Source organism: Zea mays, chromosome 10, assembly GCF_902167145.1.
Source record: "Zea mays cultivar B73 chromosome 10, Zm-B73-REFERENCE-NAM-5.0, whole genome shotgun sequence".
Lineage (NCBI taxonomy): Eukaryota > Viridiplantae > Streptophyta > Magnoliopsida > Poales > Poaceae > Zea > Zea mays.
In genome coordinates, this window is record NC_050105.1 from 15,260,481 (window position 1) to 15,276,174 (window position 15,694).

At 46.8% G+C, this 15,694-nt stretch overlaps 1 long non-coding RNA gene across 1 annotated transcript; it reads right to left on the bottom strand.

Annotated features, from left to right (window-relative positions):
• Positions 1-12,979: 12,979 nt before the first annotated feature.
• On the bottom strand, positions 12,980-14,484 carry LOC103640883 (uncharacterized). The gene is made up of 4 exons (XR_002265633.1): positions 14,470-14,484; positions 13,455-13,787; positions 13,281-13,340; positions 12,980-13,030 (listed from the first exon to the last, which is right to left on the bottom strand). It is a non-coding gene; the product is annotated as an uncharacterized lncRNA (long non-coding RNA).
• Between the last annotated feature and the right edge of the window lie 1,210 nt (positions 14,485-15,694).

Below are 15,694 nucleotides of genomic sequence, written 5' to 3' on the forward strand. Positions count from 1 at the left end.
TCCAACCTGCTGGCCATTTGCTTCGGTAGCTGATGACAGGACACTTTGTTGTCTTCCGGTAGGCAAAATTATAGCAACCGAAATTATCATGTAGCCCATCTTTTCTGGCCTTTGTTTGGTAATGTAATTCGTGAGCTCGGCAGAAGCTGTCAGCAAATGGTTCCACAGCTTGGCTTCGGAGGGCCCAGATATAAACATTGAGCCTAACGATGGCGTTAGGAGTCAATTGATGAAAATAGATACCAAACCTCCTTAGTATCTCCGCAACAATACCGTGGAGAGGGAATCTAAGCCCGGCTTTTAAAAAACTCTTGAAAATAACAATCTCATCCTTCCTTGGCTTCGGGGTGGTTTCTTCTTCCCCGAAGCGGAGTAGCTTCTTCTGGTCCTCATTGAAATAACCTGCCTTCACCATCTTCGAAAGGTCAGCTTTTGAAACAGTTGATTTCCCAAAATCCAGGTGACTGGGCTTGCTGGGCGTAGCAAGGTGATAGTCATCTTCGGAGTCAGTCCCTTCAATGTTTTCTTCTCCTTCGGCAGTTGTTGGGCCTGCTTCAGCAGCAGGCATTTCTTCTGTAAGTAGACCGGAACGCTGCATTGCTTCGGAGATGGGCACAGTGTCTGAACCTTCGGCTTCGTCTCCCTCACGTACAACTTTGGCAGTAGATCGTATTCTCGCCATTTGATTCTAAGTTTGGGAAGTCAAAAACTTTTTCCTTTTTTCTCTCTCCGAAGCTCTTCTTTCTCACGAAGCGGACGTTGAGAAGCACCTTCGTTCGATTCTGAGACTTAAGCTTCGGCTATGGTGAAAAATTTTGGCAGCGAAACAGTGCAAATAGCAATGAATGCTGTGGTAACTTCACACCCACCTGTTTGTTTATATAGTGCTGCAGGTAGGAAGGCGAAGCGGTGGAACTGTTACACCAGGCGCGCAGTAACTCATACCCGCTGCGCAGTGGACCGCAAGGATCAAACAGTAACTCTGCAAGGTGGGACCGACACGCGCTCGGAAGTCGGATCGTTTCTCCGCAACGAGCTCAGGGAAGGTGTTTTTTGGACCTTCGGCTTCCCGAAGCTGAAGAGGCTTTTTTCACGGGTCAAGCTCGTTACGAAGAACGATCTAGCACCGCGAAAGGGGCTACTGTTGGGGTCGTGCTTCGGTGCGCCGAAGGTCTCACACGAAGAAGCAGCTTCGGCTGAAGTCGTCTCCAAGAGATGGCCGAAGGTCCCTTTTCATGGAGCTTCGGCGTTTTAAACCGACATAGAGATAGAATGACCTTTTTATACATATAGGTCTGAGTCAATGCTGTAAACTTTCGCAAGGGGCATAATTGTAATTTGTCACAGGCTGCGACCTGTGCCTATAAATAGATGAACAGTACCTCTGTACTGTTCACGTGAACTTGTCATTTGCTTTCGCATCACGCTTGTACTTTTGCCTTCCGCAGGACCGAAGGTACATTTGTAATTCAAAGTCATTTATATTCATTAGTACAAGTAGAGATAATTCTATGACAATATTTAAATGTTTATTTCATATTCTATGATTTATGTGAATGCTTTATTCTTCGTTGTTATGCTTACGAAGGTATGTCCTTCGTAACCTTCGTCCGAGATGCTTTATATCCCGAAGGGATATATCGTTATGGAGGACGAAGGACCTTAACACTTAACATTTTTTGTGTTGCCTTGTTCTTAATTCTTAGCATTTGAGAACAAGTCCCCAACACCATGCTTTTATGTATCATAATAGGAGACATGCTAGAAATGACTATAGAAGTTATGATTCACATGCTATGTTTGCTTCTAGTTCTTCTTATATGCATGATAGAGATATGTCTAGGAGATATGTTCATCATGTGCCTAGAAAGAATATTGTTCATGTTTCTAGGAAAGTTATGGATGGTCCTTCTACAATATATCATGCTTTAAATGCTTCCTTTGCTATTTGTAGAAAGGATAGGAAGATAGTTGCTAGGAAATTAGGGGCAAAATGCAAGGGTGATAAAACTTGCATTTGGGTTCCTAAGACAATTGTGACTAACCTTGTAGGACCCAACAAGAGTTGGGTACCTAAGTCCCAAGCCTAAATTTGCCTTGCAGGTTTATGCATCCGGGGGTTCAAGCTGGATTATCGACAGCGGATGCACAAACCATATGACGGGGGAGAAGAAGATGTTCACCTCCTACGTCAAAAACAAGGATTCCCAAGATTCAATCATATTTGGTGATGGGAACCAAGGCAAGGTGAAAGGCTTAGGCAAGATTGCAATTTCAAATGAGCACTCTATCTCTAATGTGTTTTTAGTTGAGTCCCTTGGATATAATTTGCTATCTGTTAGTCAATTATGTAATATGGGATATAATTGTCTATTTACAAATGTAGATGTGTCTGTCTTTAGAAGAAGTGATGGTTCATTAGCTTTTAAGGGTGTATTAGACGACAAACTTTATTTAGTTGATTTTGCAAAAGAGGAGGCCGGTCTAGATGCATGCTTAATAGCTAAGACTAGCATGGGCTGGCTGTGGCATCGCCGCTTAGCACATGTAGGGATGAAGAACCTTCACAAGCTTCTAAAGGGAGAACACGTGATAGGTTTGACTAACGTGCAATTCGAAAAAGATAGACCTTGTGCAGCTTGTCAAGCAGGTAAACAAGTGGGAGGAGCGCATCACAGCAAGAATGTGATGACCACATCAAGACCCCTGGAGCTGCTACATATGGACCTCTTCGGACCCGTCGCCTATCTAAGCATAGGAGGAAGTAAGTATGGTCTAGTTATTGTTGATGACTTTTCCCGCTTCACTTGGGTATTCTTTTTGCAGGATAAGTCTGAAACCCAAGGGACCCTCAAATGCTTCCTAAGGAGAGCTCAAAATGAGTTTGAGCTCAAAGTGAAGAAGATAAGAAGCGATAACGGGTCTGAATTCAAGAACCTTCAAGTGGAGGAGTTTCTTGAGGAGGAAGGGATCAAGCACGAGTTCTCCGCTCCCTACACACCACAACAAAATGGTGTGGTAGAGAGGAAGAACATGACACTCATCGATATGGCGAGGACGATGCTTGGAGAGTTCAAGACCCCCGAGTGCTTTTGGTCGGAAGCCGTGAACACGGCTTGCCACGCCATCAATAGGGTATACCTTCATCGTCTCCTCAAGAAGACATCATATGAGCTTCTAACCGGTAACAAACCCAATGTATCTTACTTTCGTGTATTTGGGAGCAAATGCTACATTCTAGTGAAGAAGGGTAGAAATTCTGAGTTTGCTCCCAAAGCTGTAGAAGGGTTTTTGTTAGGTTATGACTCAAATACAAAGGCGTATAGAGTCTTCAACAAATCATCGGGTTTGGTTGAAGTCTCTAGCGACGTTGTATTTGATGAAACTAATGGCTCTCCAAGAGAGCAAGTTGTTGATCTTGATGATGTAGATGAAGAAGACGTTCCAACGGCCGCAATACGCACCATGGCGATTGGAGATGTGCGGCCACAGGAACAACATGAGCAAGATCAACCTTCCTCCTCAACTATGGTGCATCCCCCAACTCAAGACGATGAACAGGTTCATCAAAAGGAGGCGTGTGATCAAGGGGAGCACAAGATGATCACGTGATGGAGGAAGAAGCACAACCGGCACCTCCAACCCAAGTTCGAGCGATGATTCAAAGGGATCATCCCGTCGACCAAATTCTGGGTGATATTAGCAAGGGAGTAACTACTCGATCTCGATTGGTTAATTTTTGTGAGCATTACTCCTTTGTCTCTTCTATTGAGCCTTTCAGGGTAGAAGAGGCCTTGCTAGATCCGGACTGGGTGTTGGCCATGCAGGAGGAGCTCAACAACTTCAAGAGGAATGAAGTTTGGACACTGGTGCCTCGTCCTAAGCAAAATGTTGTGGGAACCAAGTGGGTGTTCCGCAACAAACAAGATGAGCATGGGGTGGTGACAAGGAACAAGGCTCGACTTGTGGCAAAAGGTTATGCTCAAGTCGCAGGTTTGGACTTTGAGGAGACTTTTGCTCCTGTGGCTAGGCTAGAGTCCATTCGTATTTTTCTAGCATATGCCGCTCACCATTCTTTCAGGTTGTTCCAAATGGATGTGAAGAGCGCTTTCCTCAACGGGCCAATCAAGGAGGAGGTGTACGTGGAGCAACCCCCTGGCTTCGAGGATGAACGGCACCCCGACCACGTGTGTAAGCTCTCTAAGGCGCTCTATGAACTTAAGCAAGCCCCAAGAGCATGGTATGAATGCCTTAGAGACTTTTTAATTGCTAATGCTTTCAAGGTTGGGAAAGCCGATCCAACTCTTTTTACTAAGACTTGTGATGGTGATCTTTTTGTGTGCCAAATTTATGTCGATGACATAATATTTGGTTCTACTAATCAAAAGTCTTGTGAAGAGTTCAGCAGGGTGATGACTCAGAAATTCGAGATGTCGATGATGGGCGAGTTAAGCTACTTCCTTGGGTTCCAAGTGAGGCAACTCAAGGATGGAACCTTCATCTCCCAAACGAAGTACACACAAGATTTGATCAAGAGGTTTGGGATGAAGGACGCCAAGCCCGCAAAAACTCCGATGGGAACCGACGGACACACCGACCTCAACAAAGGAGGTAAGTCTGTTGATCAAAAAGCATACCGGTCTATGATAGGGTCTTTACTTTATTTGTGTGCTAGTAGACCGGATATTATGCTTAGTGTATGCATGTGTGCTAGATTTCAATCTGATCCAAGGGAGTGCCACTTAGTGGCTGTGAAGCGAATTCTTAGATATTTAGTCGCTACGCCTTGTTTCGGGATCTGGTATCCAAAGGGGTCTACCTTTGACTTGATTGGATATTCAGACTCCGACTATGCTGGATGTAAGGTCAATAGGAAGAGTACATCGGGGACGTGCCAATTCTTAGGAAGGTCCCTGGTGTCATGGAGTTCTAAGAAACAAACCTCTGTTGCCCTATCCACCGCTGAGGCCGAGTATGTTGCCGCAGGACAGTGTTGCGCGCAACTACTTTGGATGAGGCAAACCCTCAGGGACTTTGGCTACAATCTGAGCAAAGTCCCACTCCTATGTGATAATGAGAGTGTTATCCGCATGGCGGATAATCCTGTTGAACACAGCCGCACAAAGCACATTGACATTCGGCATCACTTTTTGAGAGACCACCAGCAAAAGGGAGATATCGAAGTGTTTCATGTTAGCTCCGAGAACCAGCTAGCCGATATCTTTACCAAGCCTCTAGATGAGCAGACCTTTTGCAAGTTGCGTAGTGAGCTAAATGTCTTAGATTCGCGGAACTTGGATTGATTTGTAGCATACCTGTGTTTATGCCTTTGATCATGTTCATTATGCATTTTTATGGTGCTCAAGTTGTACAAGCACTCCCCGGACCTCACAAGTCCTCATGCATGTGATGCACATATTTAGGGGGAGGTGTGTTGCAACTTGACCCTTCGAGACTAACCATGTGCGTGAGTTTGCTTGATTTAGTCTCGAAGGTGAATTGAAAGGGAAAAGGTGGACTTGGACCATGCAAGACTTCCACTGCACTCCGATGAAAAGAGTAACTTTTCCAAGTTCATCTTTATACTCTTATTGCCTATTTGCTCTTCGTTGAAGATTTTGGTGAGGCAATGGGGTTAAAGGGCCAAGATTGATCCCGTTTTGGTGCTTGATGCCAAAGGGGGAGAAAATAAAGGCCAAAGCAATAGATGGATCAGCTACCACTTGAGAAATTTTGAAAATAGTAGATTAGAGCTTTTGGTTTGTCAAAACTCTTTTATTGTCTCTTTAGTCAAAAGTTGGCCTCTTGTGGGGAGAAGTGTTGATTATGGGAAAAAAGGGGAGTTTTTGAAATCCTTGATCAATTTCATTTGATCAATTTCATTTGGAATACCTCTCTTTATGTCTCTACATGTGGATTTGACTTAGAGATAGGAAATTGAGTTTGATTTGCAAAAACAAACCAAGTGGCGGCAAAGAGTGATCCATATATGCCAAAATTGATTCAAAACAACTTTTGGTTTTCATTTGCATTAATATTGCACTTGTTCTAGTTGCTTTATGTTGTGTTGGCATAAATCACCAAAAAGGGGGAGATTGAAAGGGAAATGTGCCCTTGGGCCATTTCTAAGTATTTTAGTGATTGAGTGCCAATGCAAGTGCTTTTGTGTTGATCTATGCAATGTGGTGGACAAAGTGCAAATCATGTCAAAAGGTATGTTTCTCAGACTTAGTACATTGTTTTAGAGACTAATGTATTGTGTCTAAGTGATGGAAACAGGAAAAGAACAATTGGAAATGTCTTGGCTCGAGCAGCCAAGACTCTGCTCAGTCTGGGAGCACCGGACTGTCCGATGGTACACCGGACAGTGTCCGGTGCGCCAGGCTGGCTCGTGCGAACTCACTACTCTCGGGATTTCATCGGCGGCGTACGGCTATAATTCACTGGACCGTCCGGTGTGCACCGGACTGTCCGGTGAGCCAACGGTCGGCCGGGCCAACGGTCGGCCGCGCGATCTGCGCGGGACACGTGGCCGAGCCAACGGCTAGAAGGGGGCACCGGACTGTCCGGTGTGCACCGGACATGTTCGGTGCGCCAACGGCTCTCTGGCTGCCAACGGTCGGCTTCGCCGTAGAAGGAAAGAAATCGGGCACCGGACACTGTCCGGTGTGCACCGGACTGTCCGGTGCGCCAGACGACAGAAGGCAAGATTTGCCTTCCAGGAATGCTCTCAACGGCTCCTAGCTGCCTTGGGGCTATAAAAGGGACCCCTAGGCGCATGGAGGAGGACACCAAGCATTCTCTAAGCATTCCTTGAGCACTCTTGATCACTCACACTCCATTCCTGCGCACTTGTTCGACATTCTAGTGATTTGAGCTCCGTTCTAGTGTGCTAGTCTCTTGAGCTCAAGTCTGGGTCTTGTGTGTGCGTATCTGCTGTGATATTTGTGTCTTGTGTGAGTTGCTAATCCCTCCCTTGCTCCGTGTGTGGGGGATAGATATCCCCGGGTCCACTAAAAGAGTAAAAGACCTCACGAAAGGCCCAAGGGCCCAATAAATCATAAGGTCATTCTTTCGTGGGCCTGGGGAGAGACAACCAGCAAAGCAGATCGACATGAGGCCGGATTGGTGCAAACCCGGACGACCCACAACGTCGGGCAAGCGACCACAACAGAGATCCGACTTTCCCGCGCTGGAGCCCACATGCAACGGAGCCATGCGAGGATAAGTCGGCAGAACTACAGGGAGATAAACTCAAACAGTTCAATATCTTTTAGCTACACGTTGTTATCATATCCACATGTATTGCCCCACGGTCGAATATATAAGGCCTAGGGGCACCCCTTCAGATGGATCAACCCTATTACTTAGCCACCCACATCAACTCTCTGCATTCTCCAGTTCAGGGAGCTCTCTTGTAACCTTGTCCACCAAGCATACTCACCAGGACGTAGGGTGTTACGCATCTCTAAGCGGCCCGAACCTGTAAACCTTGTCCACTGTCCCTCGTGCAATCGGCACGAACCATTTTGCTACAGTTGTCGACACCGTCCTACTCCTAAAAACACCTTGAGGGGCAACCCCGGGTGTGCGGTCGGACCCAAAACACCGACAGCTGGCGCGCCAGGTAGGGGGGTGTCGACGATCCAAGCTAGCTCAATGGCCGTCACCTTCTACAGCAAGATCACCCTGCGTCCCGGATCCATATTCTGCTTCGGAACAATCTCATCCGTGGCGGATGAAGAGGGAACTCTACACCGCATCGTGGACCCGCTGGAAAAGAAGTCTCCTCCAACGAACTCCGAAAATGCCGGAGAGGCGCAACCTCCAGCTCTCCGGAAAAAGATCGTCTCCGGAAAGTCGGAGGCCGAGGGCCCGCTGACCCGGAGAACTCCACTGTCAACTTCCCCGACAAAAGAATGGACACAGATCGCGAGGAAGAAGGAGACCAAGGGGAAGCAAGTTGTTCTTTCCGTATCTCCGCCCCCAAAGGAGAACGGAAAGAAGGTCGCCACGACAGCAGCACCATTCTACCCCGACGTCCTCTTCATCGGGAGAGTGGAGTCGTCTACCGTCTCCGACGACGAGCCGACCGCACCCGGAGAAGAACCGCCTCAACGAGAATCCCGCCGACGGAGGAACTGGCGCAGGAACATTCGACGACATCACGCGGCCGGAGAACGGGATCCGGAGCAACCCGTCTCACGAGACGAGGTCTCGGAGATAGGAGAAACTCCAGAAGAACGCGTCTTCAGAGAACGAAGGAACTCCCGACGACGTGATCGCCGACGGGCTCAGGAACAAGCCGAGCAAGATGCAAGGCAACGCCGGGAGAATCCATTCTTCGGGCGCAACCTGAACCCCGACTTCGCCCGAGCCATGAACACGCCGAGCGAAGTCAGAGGAGTACTAGCTCGGATAGCTGATGGACTCCCTCGGACTCCCGACGCCGAGGGCTACCGACGACTGTTCACCCAGGCGGCCAACCATCTTCTACCGCTTGCTCACCCGCCGAATGATCTATGACACGCCATCAACAGTCGCCGAGACGCGCGAAGCTCCATCAATGCTTCACGTGAACGGCGGCATGAGAACGAGATCCGCCGCCGGGAGGAGTACGACAGGGATCATGGCATCCCAGCTCGGAGCCAGGCCACCAGAACTGAGTCGGCAACGGCCTCAACTGGCGGTACCACCCGGGGACGGTCGAGGAACCACAACAACTACTCCCCTCCCCGGGACAGACATCATCCCCGACGACAGGAGGACACCTGCGGAGTGTCTGCTCTTACTCCGCGCCTTAGGGCCATCCAATGGCCTCCCAACTTCAAGGTATCCAATGTCGACAAATATGAACCTAAGCAGGATCCAGGGGGTTGGCTAGCCGTCTACACCACCGCTGCTCGAGCTGCCGGGGCGTCCGAAGACATGATGACCGCGTATCTACCCATTGTCCTTGGGCAAGACGCACTGCAATGGCTGCGACATCTACCCCGACACTGCATCGACGACTGGGGCGACTTCAGTCGACGCTTCACCGCCAATTTTCAGTCCCTCTCCGACAAACCGGCGCAACCATGGGACCTCAAATCCATCAAGCGCCGGGGGGACGAAACTCTTCGGTCGTACCTCAAAAGGTTCCAGACCATGAGAAATCGTATTCCTGAGGTCACGGAGGCAGCCGTGATCGAGGACTTCTATAGAGGATCCAATGACTCGGCTTTCGTCCGAGCCATACTACAGAAGGCGCCGACTACTTCCGAGGAGCTGTTCTGGGAAGCCGATCTCTACATCACCGCCGACGAGCGAGCTCAGGACCTCATCGGAGGAGCAAAGCCCGCACCGGCAGCACCACGACGCGACGCGAACCAGCAACCCGACAAACGCTGGGAGAAGAGGCCTCGCGAAGAAGTGCACGCCGCCGGACCACCTGCCTCTCGCGCCCGAGGAGGACCCCGTGGGGGCGAGCGCACGCTGGACGACATCCTCGACGCCCAGTGCCCGTACCACAAGGACATGTGCCACACTCTTCGTAACTGTCGGGACTTCAAGCACTCCGTCGGGCACGGTCGACCCTTCCAACCTCTACCTCCTCCTCCGCCGAGGGGAAGACCAGATGAGCCACGACAACCCCATCAGCAGGAGGAGGGAGGAGGAGGAGCTTTCCCGCGCGTTGACAGGGAGGTCGACGTCATCTTCGGCGGACATGGGTCGCAGGAGAACAAAAGACAACAAAAGCTCAACGACCGCCAGATACTGGTGGCGACCACCGGTCCTCCCGCCCCATATCGGTGGTCGGAGCACCCGATCACTTTCACTCGGGAGGATCAATGGCTCAACTTCGACCATCCAGGCAAATACCCGCTCCTCGTCGATCCGGTGATCCGAGAGAGCCGGGTGAAGAAGGTGCTAGTGGACGGGGGGAGCAGCATCAACGTCACCTTCCCCCGGACACTCCAAGGCTTGGGAGTTCACCTCAAAGAGCTCCACGAGTCGGACACTCCTTTCTTCGGCATCGTGCCGACGGAAGGGGAATACCCGCTGGGCCACATCTACATGCCTGTCACCTTCGGAACTCCGGAGAACTACAGAACCGAGTTCCTGAGGTTCGAAGTGGCGAACTTCGACTGCGGGTACAACGCCATCATCGGGAGGTCGGGATTGGCCAAATTCATGGCCATCCCACATTACACGTACATGATACTAAAGATGCCAGGACCGCAAGGAATCATAACTGTGCGCGCCGACTTCCAAGGCGCCGCAGAGTGTTTCCGAGTGGCCATCCAAGCAGCCCTCACCACCAAGCCGTCGGCGGTTCCTTCAACACTGGCGAACTCTAAGCCTGAGGAGGACCTTGCAGTACCGGCAAACGAAGCTCAGGCCGCGACCTCTATGCGGTCGACTGAAGAAACCAAGAGGATCAACCTGGGGTTCGCTGATGAACGCAAGACTGCCATCATCAGCTCCAGCCTGGACGATAAATAGGAAAACACGCTCGTCCAGTTTCTGCAAGATAACCGAGATGTATTCGCATGGCAACCTGCGGATATGCCGGGAGTCCCAAGAGAACTGGCCGAGCACAAACTGAAGGTCTATCCCCAGGCAAGGCCGATTCGGCAAAAGCTGCGTCGTTTCACGCCCGACAAGAGAGAGGCCATTCGCGCCGAGTTAGCTCGCTTGGTCGCGGCTGGATTTATTAGAGAGGTGTTACACCCCGAGTGGTTAGCCAACCCTGTTCTTGTACTCAAAAAGAATAAAGTGGATTGGCGCATGTGCGTCGACTATACTGATCTCAACAAACACTGTCTGAAGGATCCCTTCGGGCTCCCAAGGATAGATCAGGTGGTGGACTCCACCGCTGGATGTTCTGTGCTGTCTTTCTTGGATTGCTATTCCGGATACCATCAGATTAGTTTGGCAAAGGAAGACGAGGAAAAAACAACGTTCATCACTCCGTATGGTGCTTTCTGTTATACCTCCATGCCGTTCGGCCTCAAAAACGCTGGAGCGACTTATCAGAGAGCCATTCAAACGTGCTTAGCTGATCACTGGGGCAAGCGAGTGGAGGCCTACGTAGATGATGTGGTAATCAAAACGGAGAATTCGGAAAACTTCATCGAAGACTTACAGCTGGTTTTCAACAGTCTGAGACGGTATAGATGGAAGCTTAATCCCGAAAAATGTGTTTTCGGGGTACCAGCAGGAAAGTTACTCGGGTTTATCGTCAGCCACAGGGGAATTGAGGCTAATCCGGATAAGATTGAAGCTATCATGAAGATGGAAGCGCCTCGATCACAAAAGAAGGTTCAGCGACTTACTGGATGTATGGCAGCTCTGAGCAGATTTATATCCAGGATGGGGGAAAAAGGTTTACCATTTTACAAGCTACTCAAGAAGGTGGATAAGTTTCAGTGGACTTCAGAGGCACAGGAGGCTCTAGATGCACTGAAGAAATTCTTGACAACACCACCAGTACTGAAGCCACCCCGACGAGCTACGTCAACTCAACCAGCTGAAGATCTGCTACTGTATATCTCTTGCACGACTCACGTGGTAAGCACCACGTTGGTAGTCGAGCGAGCAGAAGAAGGACATGCCTACCCAGTGCAACATCCTGTTTACTTCATGAGTGAAGTTCTAGGCCCCTCAAAGAAAAAGTATCCTCAAGTTCAGAAGCTATTATATGCAGTACTTCTAACTGCCCGCAAGCTACGTCACTACTTTGATGACCACAAAGTCATAGTAGTCACTGGTTTTCCGATAGGGGATATTCTTCACAACAAGGAGGTCATTGGCCGAATAGCCAAGTGGGCTTGTGAGCTGGGATCTCATAACATCGAGTTCCGACCTCGTACTGCCATCAAAACTCAAGCACTGGTTGATTTCGTATCAGAGTGGACTGAACAGCAAGTACCAGATAACCCAGAGACTGCAGAAGTGTGGCGAATGTATTTCGATGGCTCGCTGAAATTGCAGGGAGCAGGAGCAGGAATTCTCTTCACCGCACCTGAGGGCGAGCACCTCAAATATGCCCTCCAGTTGCTGTTCACTACAAGAATCTGGTTAAAGAACGTGGGTGAAAAAACGTCAAACTTAATGTAATAAGCTCGAACTTACCGTAAGAACGTGGGTTTACCGACGAATATAGCCGACGGCGATTTTTGGACGAACTTACAGAAGTAAGTTTGACGGCCCCGTCGAACTTAACGTTAAGAACGTGGGTACCGTCGAACTTAACGTTAAGAACGTGCGTTTTTAAGTTCGACGGGGGCCGTCGAATTTTTTTCCATAAGTTCGACAGCACCCACGTTCTTACGGTTAAGCTCGACGGGGCCGCATGGTCGTCGAACTTATGTGTTCTGCGTGGATCTGCGAGGACTCACAATAAGTTCGACGGTACCCACGTTCTTAATATTAAGAACGTGGGTACCCACGTTCTTAACCCTTTTCCAGGAAAAAAAATTAAAAAATACAGAAATAAAAAATTAGACACACATAATATCACATCCAACACAGAATATCACATACAATACAGATTTCAAACACGTTGATATATGTTCATATCACAAATTCACAGTCCAAATACATAAGTTCACAAGAATTGGAGATTGTACCAGTAGTAATACAACACACAGGAATTGGAGATGCATGCGTCCATCAATCCCTCAAGACTCTATACCTAGCTAGACAGTATCCACCTATCACTAAGAGAAACATGTCAAGAATGGACACCCTAGCTCTAGGTGATGTCTGACTTCCAAAGACGACGTCCTTCATTCACTCCAGAGCGACGACGTCCTTCATTCACTCCAGAGCTCAGTGGTCTCATGTTCCTTGAGAATACAGCCACCCCTTTTTTTGCTCCAGACTCCAAGGCTCCAATTTAGTAGTGTCAGTAGTAGCGCAGAATAACTCAAGTACCATGCATATAGAACAGTATCTAAGAGAGATGAGTGCCTATGATTACCTTCAGTGTGTCTGCTAAAGCTGGATCAACTTGCTTATCTTTAGATATGTCTGACGATTGCAGCTAAGTAAAAAAAGAACAAGTCAGTGGTCAGTTACAACTGAAGCGATAGATCACAATGTTGATTAAATGGCAGAGAATTTGCAGGTTTTATAGCTTCACGGAATCAATAAGCAAAATATCATAACTATCAAGTTTTGAACCTTGAACTTATGCACAAGCACTGCTTCAGTTTAAGAAAGCATTTCGTTCAAACAATATTAAAAAGTACAGATTATTTCAAACCAGTAGATTTTAGATCAGTATTAAGTACCTTTGAGCCAATAAAAACAATGGCAACATCAACATTATTCTGAGTATCCTCCCTTGAGCACTAAGAAAAGAAAATCATGACATCGGTCAGTGAACTTGTTTCAATGCAAGAGTTGATAATTTCAAAAGAAGTTGCATGAGAGCTTAAGTTTCACTTCACCAACGTGATACTTACCATGAAGTTTGACCAGCCACCTTCCTCGAGAACAGATTTAGCTAAGCTCTTTGATGAGATTGTTTGGTAATGGACTACCTCCTTAGCATCATCAGAGCTGAATCTGGATGACCAAGGTGGATGGAATGTAGGTCATTCTAGGACAGTAAGCTCATATATTCTTGCTTAAATAACCATTTAAAGGTACAATAAATATTTGTCATGAGCTAGAAATTTCGACTAAGGTTAACACTATGCGAACAGAAAAGACATCAATATTGAACAGAGTAACATTGTGTCTACGATGCAACTTATCTCTTGATCATGGTTCTCTTTCCCATTGACAGTAGTATCCTGTCACAAAACAAATTAAGTTTCCTATGGTAGAAAATGAAAAAAAAAGTTCTGAAACATTCACTATTTCTCGACCCTGTTCTTAAAGTACAGACCATTACAAGAGCACATGAGTCATATCTGCACCGACAACTTGAAAACCATTGTGGCGATATTTGAACTAATTACGCTTGGCCCTAACAAGAGGTTTTCTAAAGAACTAACAACAACTGCACATAATCGTACACCATGGAATCATGGGTAAATTCTATAGAAGGTGAGGGGAAAAGCATACAGTGTGTTTAAGGGAACACAATTGTACATTACCCTGCACCAGAATATATATCATTACCTGATTTAAAGTATTTACTGTTTGGAAAGAAAACAATCTTACTAGCAGCAACTTTATTTGTAAAATCTCAGTGGATGCTCAACCCATAGAAACAAGGCACAAGATTATTACTGATGGGCAGCAATGTTCCTATCATCTCTATATATTCAAGAAAAGTATTGAGTGTGAAGTCCCAGTGATTAAATGGTCATGTCAGTAGAAGCGCAATAGACTGACCTCACCATTTTAGGCATGGTAAGCCCTAGAGGCTACTCGACTATTTTTCAAATATGCAAAATGAAGAGCTGCAGAGTCCAGGCAACCAAAATCTTAAAATGCAAGGAAACAAGAGATTGCAGTTAGCTCAGTCACCTTTGATCTCCAGGACAGGTCCTTTAACTGAAACCTTTTGGAGGTACGAGGTCCTGAAACCCAACTAAATACAGTAAGATGGACACCATCAACGTCTCACGCTGGTGGAAATTGCCTTAAGAAGAGAGAAATTTAATTAGCCTGGTGGAAGAAAGGGCGGGAAACACAAAGAATATCTGTCAAGGATCCTAACCAGTCCTCACTTGACACCATGAGTGCCATCAAAATTGCACAGATCAACCTGAGAACAAATCTTCATTGAATGTGTCTGCAAAATAACCCCAACATCATAAGATGAATGTATAATTTTGATGTCTTTAATTCCAAGAAATGTAAAATGTGTGAATGCTACATTAGCATAAAAGAAATGGCAGTCCAAAATGTGTAAAACATAAAGTGCATTGGACCGTGTAGGATTAGAGTGGTTGATAGACACAGAAGAAAGACAGAGATAAAAAGCACTCGCGCCACCATAGTATGTATGTTCATATCACAAGACTTCATTAATCAAGACAAGAACTAACCAAATCTAGTTACCCACACAAAAGAGACTCCAAGCAATCATTTTAATATTTGCTGATTTTTGGACAGCAGGACAGCAACTACTTGTTTAGCTCATAACTCACAAGATATGCATCCAAAAATAGTAAACTAGTACTTTCTAGAAAGCTTATAAAGTCCTCTATAACTTTTGTATTATCATCATAACAAGTTTCAACCTTTAGAAAGGTCAAACATGGCTAAACATAAATTCTGTCCAGATTTGGACAGAATTCGACTACTCACTTCAAAAATCTATAACTGGAGTCTCAGGCATCCAAATCAAGTGATCCTAGACTTTTTAGAAAGCTAATAAAATTGTCTACATCTCATTTATAATAATCTCAAGGTGATTCAATGTGTATCAAAGTCAGTTAATAAACGAGCTTATTGGAGAAGAAAGCTTATGAATAGAAAATAGGACAGAAAATAGGACAGAAAATAGGCCAGTTAATAAACGAGCTTATTCAATGTGCATCAACATTATTTGTATTCAAACTACCAGAAAATGCTGATGAAGAAGAAAGCTTATTGGACAGAAAATTCACGCAGACATTATCAGATGCCTAGTAGTTCTAGAATTCCAGAAAATAGGACAGCAGCTTCTCAGTATACTGAAAGGGTGTCAATGGGGGGCAATTTCAATCCTGGAGCTTGTATAGGAGAAGGCACGATAATCAAACAA